Below are 5999 nucleotides of genomic sequence, written 5' to 3' on the forward strand. Positions count from 1 at the left end.
CAGCTCCGGAGCCGCTGAGCCCCGCCGCCACCGTCCTCGCCCCGGGAAAGGCGGCGGAAAATCGGGCGGAGTGCTCGGAGTCGGCCGGCTTCGTCGGGTTTTTCGTTCAGGCAAGTAAGCTAGACAGACGCGCTGAGAGCAGCGGGGGCCTCGATCGTGCCACAACAAAGATGGCCGCTCGACCGGAAGTGGCTTCAGCCACAGCAAAGATGGCAGCGAGGAAGGGCGGAAGTGACGTCACGCCCCTCACAAGATGGCTGCCGAGTCGCGGCTGGCTTTGACCTTCCAAGCATGGCGGCCGAAAAGGCGGGAAAATGCAAGGACCCCGGGCGGTGGGTGTCTACTCGACTGCCTGACAAACACCCCGATGCCGACGCTGCACCGGCGCAATTTTCCGCGGCTTTTCCGGCCGTGCCGACACGGGCTGTACGGTCAGCGGCGCCGGGGCCGGACGCGAGCCAGCCGGGCGCCGACAGGCAGCGGTGCGGACGCCTCTCTCTGACGGGGTCCTTGCCGCGGCCCGCTTCGGCTCGGCTCCGCTCGGCTCCGCTCGGCTCGGCTCGTCTCCGCTCGGCTCCGCTCGGCTCGGCTCCGCTCGGCTCCGCTCGGCACGGCTCCGCTCGGCTCCGCTCGGCACGGTTCGGCTCGGCTCGGCTCGACACGGCTCGGCTCGGCACGCCTCGGTTCGGCTCCGCTCGGCTCCGCTCGGCTCCGCTCGGCACGCTTCGGTTCGGCTCCGCTCGGCTCGGCTCGGTTCGGCTCGGCTCGGCTCGGTTCCGCTCGGCTCGGCCCCGCCCGCGCCGGGGCACAGGTGCAGTACCGCTCTGTGGCCACAAGGTGGCAGCACTGCCGCAGAGCTCAGCCCGGGGCTGGGTGGGGATCGCCCCCCCACGTGCAAAGAAGCCCGGCAAGAAACAAGGTGTGCAACCCCCTTCCAAAAACCCTTCTCCAAGGAACGCCCCAAAAAACCCCCCATCGGAATTTAGCAAGCCCTGCCTCTAACCAAATAAAAAGCAAAAAGGCCCTTCATTTAAATATTTTTAATATCTATATCTATCATATTGATTTTTTATATTTATACACATAGATATAATGCATAATAGATATTAAAATATATTAACGTCCATCCATATATTTTTCATATTTATTATTAATCTACTAGTATATATTTGTTACTAGTATTTATTTCTTTTTCATCTCTCTCTCTCTCTCTCTCTATATATATCTCCCTATATTTATACCTTTGTTATAGATTTCTATATTTTCATTTCTATATTATTTATTTAAAAGCCCTGCCTGTAACCGAATTTTAAAAAACATCCCCTTCACCTTAAAGGATTATTTAAATATTTCTAATGCTTATTTTTATCAAATTTATATACTATTTTGAACTAGCCCAGGGGCACTGGGACCGGCCCAAAGGGACCCCGGCGGTGCCCGAGACCCGCGCCCGGAGCGGACGGATCTGCTGCTCCTGCTCCAGCTGCTCCTGCTGCTCCTGCTGGCAGCCTCAGTGCTGGCAGCACAGGGCAATTTCTATGGGGTTGGGAGGAAATGTGCTGTTTCAAGCTGGGATCACTGGCTTCTGTGGGTGGGGAAATCTTGAAGACTCAGCCGAGTCCCTCCTGAGAATTGCAAGGCTCGTGTCCCTGTGATTCTTGAGACAGGGTTTAAGTAGCTGCCATCGACTTGAGACAGCATCGAGTGGGTTTGTTCGAGTGGCAGAAATGATTTCTGTGCCTGGAATAAGGTGTCTTGGGATAAGCAACTCTCTTTGGTGGCAGAATGAACCGGTCTTTTTCCTTTTTCCTTCTTTTTCCTTCTAGATTGCGGAGCATTGGAGACCGGCAGCTCTGTGCTGCTCTTTGTTCACCTGTTGTGCTTGGAAGAGACGTGAAACTGCAGGGAAGCTGCGCTCGCTGTAGTGGCCAGAGGGAGAAGCACCTTGTCCATCTCGTCCATCTTGCCGGCCCCTGGCGTGGTCCTTTCCCCTCTGGCTCCTTGTTTCCCTCTTGTCCAATCAAGGACAGAATCCCTCTGTCCTTGCTGTGTGTTCTGCGCTCGGCCTTTTTCTGTGTCCTTCTCCGTGGCTCACTCACGTGCCTTTTTTAATTCCGTCTGTCTCTCTGCTCTTCCCCGTGCCCTTGTTTCCCAGTGGCTCCTTGTGTCCCCTTCCTTGGCTCTGTTCTTTTTCAATCCCTCTCTGTCTTGCTGCCCATGCCAGGTTTTGGGTTTGGGTGGAAGTTTTGGTTTTTTGGTGGTTTGGTTTTGTTTTTGGTGGTTTTTTGGTGATTTGGTTTGGTTTGGTTTTTTTTCAGTTTTGTTTTGTTTTTCTATTTCATCCTACAGCCCATTCTTTTGTTCTTTCTTTTCTTCCTGTGTCCTCTCTGCCACCACTCCCTCTTTCTGCCTCTGGCCTGTGCCTGGGGTTTTTGGGGAGGGATTTCTGGCACCTGCCCCCCTTTTCTTGTTGCAGCAGAGCTCCTTTTTGGGAGGGGGTCTAGTCCTAGAAGGGCTTCCAATAAAGCAGGGTGCTGCTGTCCAGGGCAGTTGGAGTTGTTCTGTGCCTTCTTTGGGGGTGAGGAGCAAAGGCTGAGGGGGACGGGGTGGGCACTGGGGGGCTCCCGTGTCCCTTGGGGCACGCCGAGGTCCCCGGCAGAGGGAGGCAGGCGCTGCGCTGGAGGAGCAAGGTGAGCGGGGAATGGGGAGGGCTCGTGCCGGGTACCCTTGCCCAGAGGGGATCCCGAGCTGCCAGGAAATTCCCTGGGAGGGCTGGATGCAGAATCCAAAAACCTGTGGAGCTGTTCTGGTTTTTACGGTAGGCATTGGCAAGGAACAGGAATGGATCTCTCTAAATTCCCTTGGAAAGAAACCCCCTCTCTGTGCACGCCGTCTTTAGGGTTTTGTTATGTCAGGAACGGCTTAGGGTTAAGAAAGTGGCTTTTGTTTTTCCACCTCTTACTTCCCTGTAAAATATGAGTGTATAAAACACATCTGTGCATCAATGAGGCATTAAAATGCACCAAGTCTGTGTCTCTAAGTTGCATAGAGATGAGTTCCATAGAGACGAGTGCGTTCTGCACTTGGGGTTGTCCAGGGCTTTATATTTTTGTTATTCTGATTTGTTCGGTGAATGAATTTATAGAGTTTAAAATAGAAAGAAATGCAAATTTCAAAAAGCAGAAAAATAGAAAGAGAAATAGATAAAGATATAAATGTAAAAATAGAAGGCCCTATAAATAGAAAATACATAATAGAAGTAATGTCCATAAATCTACACATCTAAAAGATAAGTAATCTCATGTATGTTATTGTAATATGCTTTAACCTATATTCCATAGAATTAATACAGGAATATATACAAAATATAGCATAAATAAAAACTATACATCTCAGTTGAAAAGAATTATTTAAATCTAGTATACAATAAAAGCTTGCTTTTTTTTATTTGGGTAGAGTCAGGGCTTTTAAATAAAATGTACAATATAGAAATATATATATTAAATATATAAAGATATATAAGGGTTATAAATACATACAAATAGGTTTCTATTTAATATATAATAGGAATAATATAGATGTAGTTGTTAATAGAGATGTCTTTTAATATAGGATACCTTGTGTGTTATGCCTAGTTCAATATAGTATATAAATATGAATATAAATTTGATAAAAATAGGCATTAAAATATTTAAATAATCATTTAAGCTGAAGGGGCTTTTTGTTTTTTATTTGGTTAGAGGCAGGGATTTTAAATAAATAATATAGAAGTGAAAATATACAAATCTATAATAAAGATATAAATATAGGGAGATATATATAGGCATAAATAAGAAATAAATACAAGTAATATCAATCTGTCTAGGAAATGAGCAATGGGTTCCTTCTGCCCCTGCCTTCGGTCTTGGGGTAACAGCAGCACAAACTGTGAGCTGTGAGGATGATGAGGGCTCAGAGCAGCCCCAGGTGTGAGCTGTGAGGATGATGAGGGGACAGAGCAGCCCCAGGTGTGAGCAGTGAGGATGATGAGGGCTCAGAGGGGCTCCAGGTGTGAGCAGTGAGGATGATGAGGGCTCAGAGCAGCCCCAGGTGGGAGCAGTGAGGATGATGAGGGCTCAGAGCAGCCCCAGGTGTGAGCTGTGAGGATGATGAGGGGACAGAGCAGCCCCAGGTGTGAGCAGTGAGGATGATGAGGGCTCAGAGCAGCCCCAGGTGTGAGCTGTGAGGATGATGAGGGGACAGAGCAGTTCCAGGTGTGAGCAGTGAGGATGATGAGGGCTCAGAGCAGCCCCAGGTGTGAGCAGTGATGAGGATGAGGACGGGGTGGGTCCTACTGGGCACTGTTTCAGGGGGATGGTTTCCCTCATCTCATTTGGGCATGGAGCAACTGGAGGAGAGAGGTTTATGGCCGGGTCCCCCGGGTGTCTCATGGAATGATGGTGAGGGGATCTCGCAGGGCCTGGGGGAACACCTGGATGCACTCAGATGTGGAGCATTGCTTAAAGGAGGTGCTGAGGGACAAACCTTTGTGTCACGGAGCAGCAGCTGAACAGGTGAGCCAGTGTGGGTTTGCAGAGGGGACTTTTCTCTCTCCCCTTTTGATTTTATTTTGCCATTCACTGCCTCGTTCTCCCAGAAAAAAAAAAAAAAAAAGAAAGAAAAGAAAGAAAAAAAAGGGGGGGGGGGTTATGAGAACAAAAGAAGTTCAAACTGAGGGAAGAAACTCCTCCTCCATTATTGTCTGTGTTTAAACTGGGGGGAATCCCCTTTCACCGATGTTTTTGAGGGTACCGATAGGAGGAAAACCTGCTTTTCCAGGGTGTTAGGTATATCGGTTGACAGCGAATCCTTGTGTTGTTTTAACACAAGGATTAAGGAAGGGGAAAAGTATTCTTGCCGTATCATGTGTTTGATTTGTGGGTACCTCACCTTTTTTCGTTATTCTGAGGTTTAAATTGAGGGGGAAGCCCTGTTGTCTGCACTTTGTCACGGTCTGAACTGAGATGAAAATCCCCCTTTTCCCATCATTTGCGAGATTTTATTCGAGAAAAATCTTTTTCTGCTGCCGTAGGGGATTGAAATGAAGTGTCGAGCACCCATTTATTTGCCATTGTATTGGTTTAAGATTGCAGGAACATACCCTGTTGCCTCAGTTTCCGGGGTCCAATTGACGGGAACACCGGCTTTTCCAGCATTTGGCGGGGTCACGTGTGGCCGTGCCGCTGCATTTGAGGGCGCTTCTGCCCCCGGCACCAAATGTCTTACAGGGGAGCGCTCCTGGCATTCCCTGGGGAATTGCTGAAGTGCAACGGGAATTTGGCGGCTGAGCAGCCCCCAGGGAGAGACAGAGCCGTGCGGAGGCGAGGTGAGCTCTGCCGGGGCGGCAGGCGGGAGCCGCGGCGCGGAGCTGTGTCCGTCCGGCCGCTCCGCCCGCTCCGGGCGCGGGGCTCGGGCACCGCCGGGGTCCCTTCGGGCCGGTCCCGGTGCCGCTGGGCGGGCCGGGCTGTCCCGGGGCCGGGGCCGCCCCCGCCCGCCGGAGGAGCCGCTTTCCTGCCGGGAGCCCCGGTCCGTCCGGGGGCAGGAGCGCGGGGCCGCCCCTGGGTGCCGAGTGCCGCCGCTGCCGGGGCTCGCGTGAAAGCCGCTGAAAGGAGGGGAGGGAAAAAATCGAACCCAGACCCCCCAGGCTTTTTGTCTCGGGGCTTTGTCGGTATTGCTCTTTAGCCGAGCCGCGCCTTTAAATAACGATGTGGCGCCTTCTAGAAACTGCGTCCAATACCTTTTGCACCCTCACGTGAGGGCTTCGAGCTCAGGTTTTTCCATTGCCGAGTTAACTGCAGGTCCAAGCTGGCAGCGTCCCGTGCATCTGGTGTGCATGAATCTGTTTGTGGTGTTCATTTCCCCTGGATGCAGAGTTGGGCTTGTTGGGCAGACCGTGTTTCTCACACCTCGAGGCTTGTTAACCCTTGTACACGATTTTCTGGAGACGCGGGCTGGGGGAG

The sequence above is a fragment of the Poecile atricapillus genome, chromosome 1, assembly GCF_030490865.1.
Source record: "Poecile atricapillus isolate bPoeAtr1 chromosome 1, bPoeAtr1.hap1, whole genome shotgun sequence".
In the NCBI taxonomy this organism is placed as follows: Eukaryota; Metazoa; Chordata; class Aves; order Passeriformes; family Paridae; genus Poecile; species Poecile atricapillus.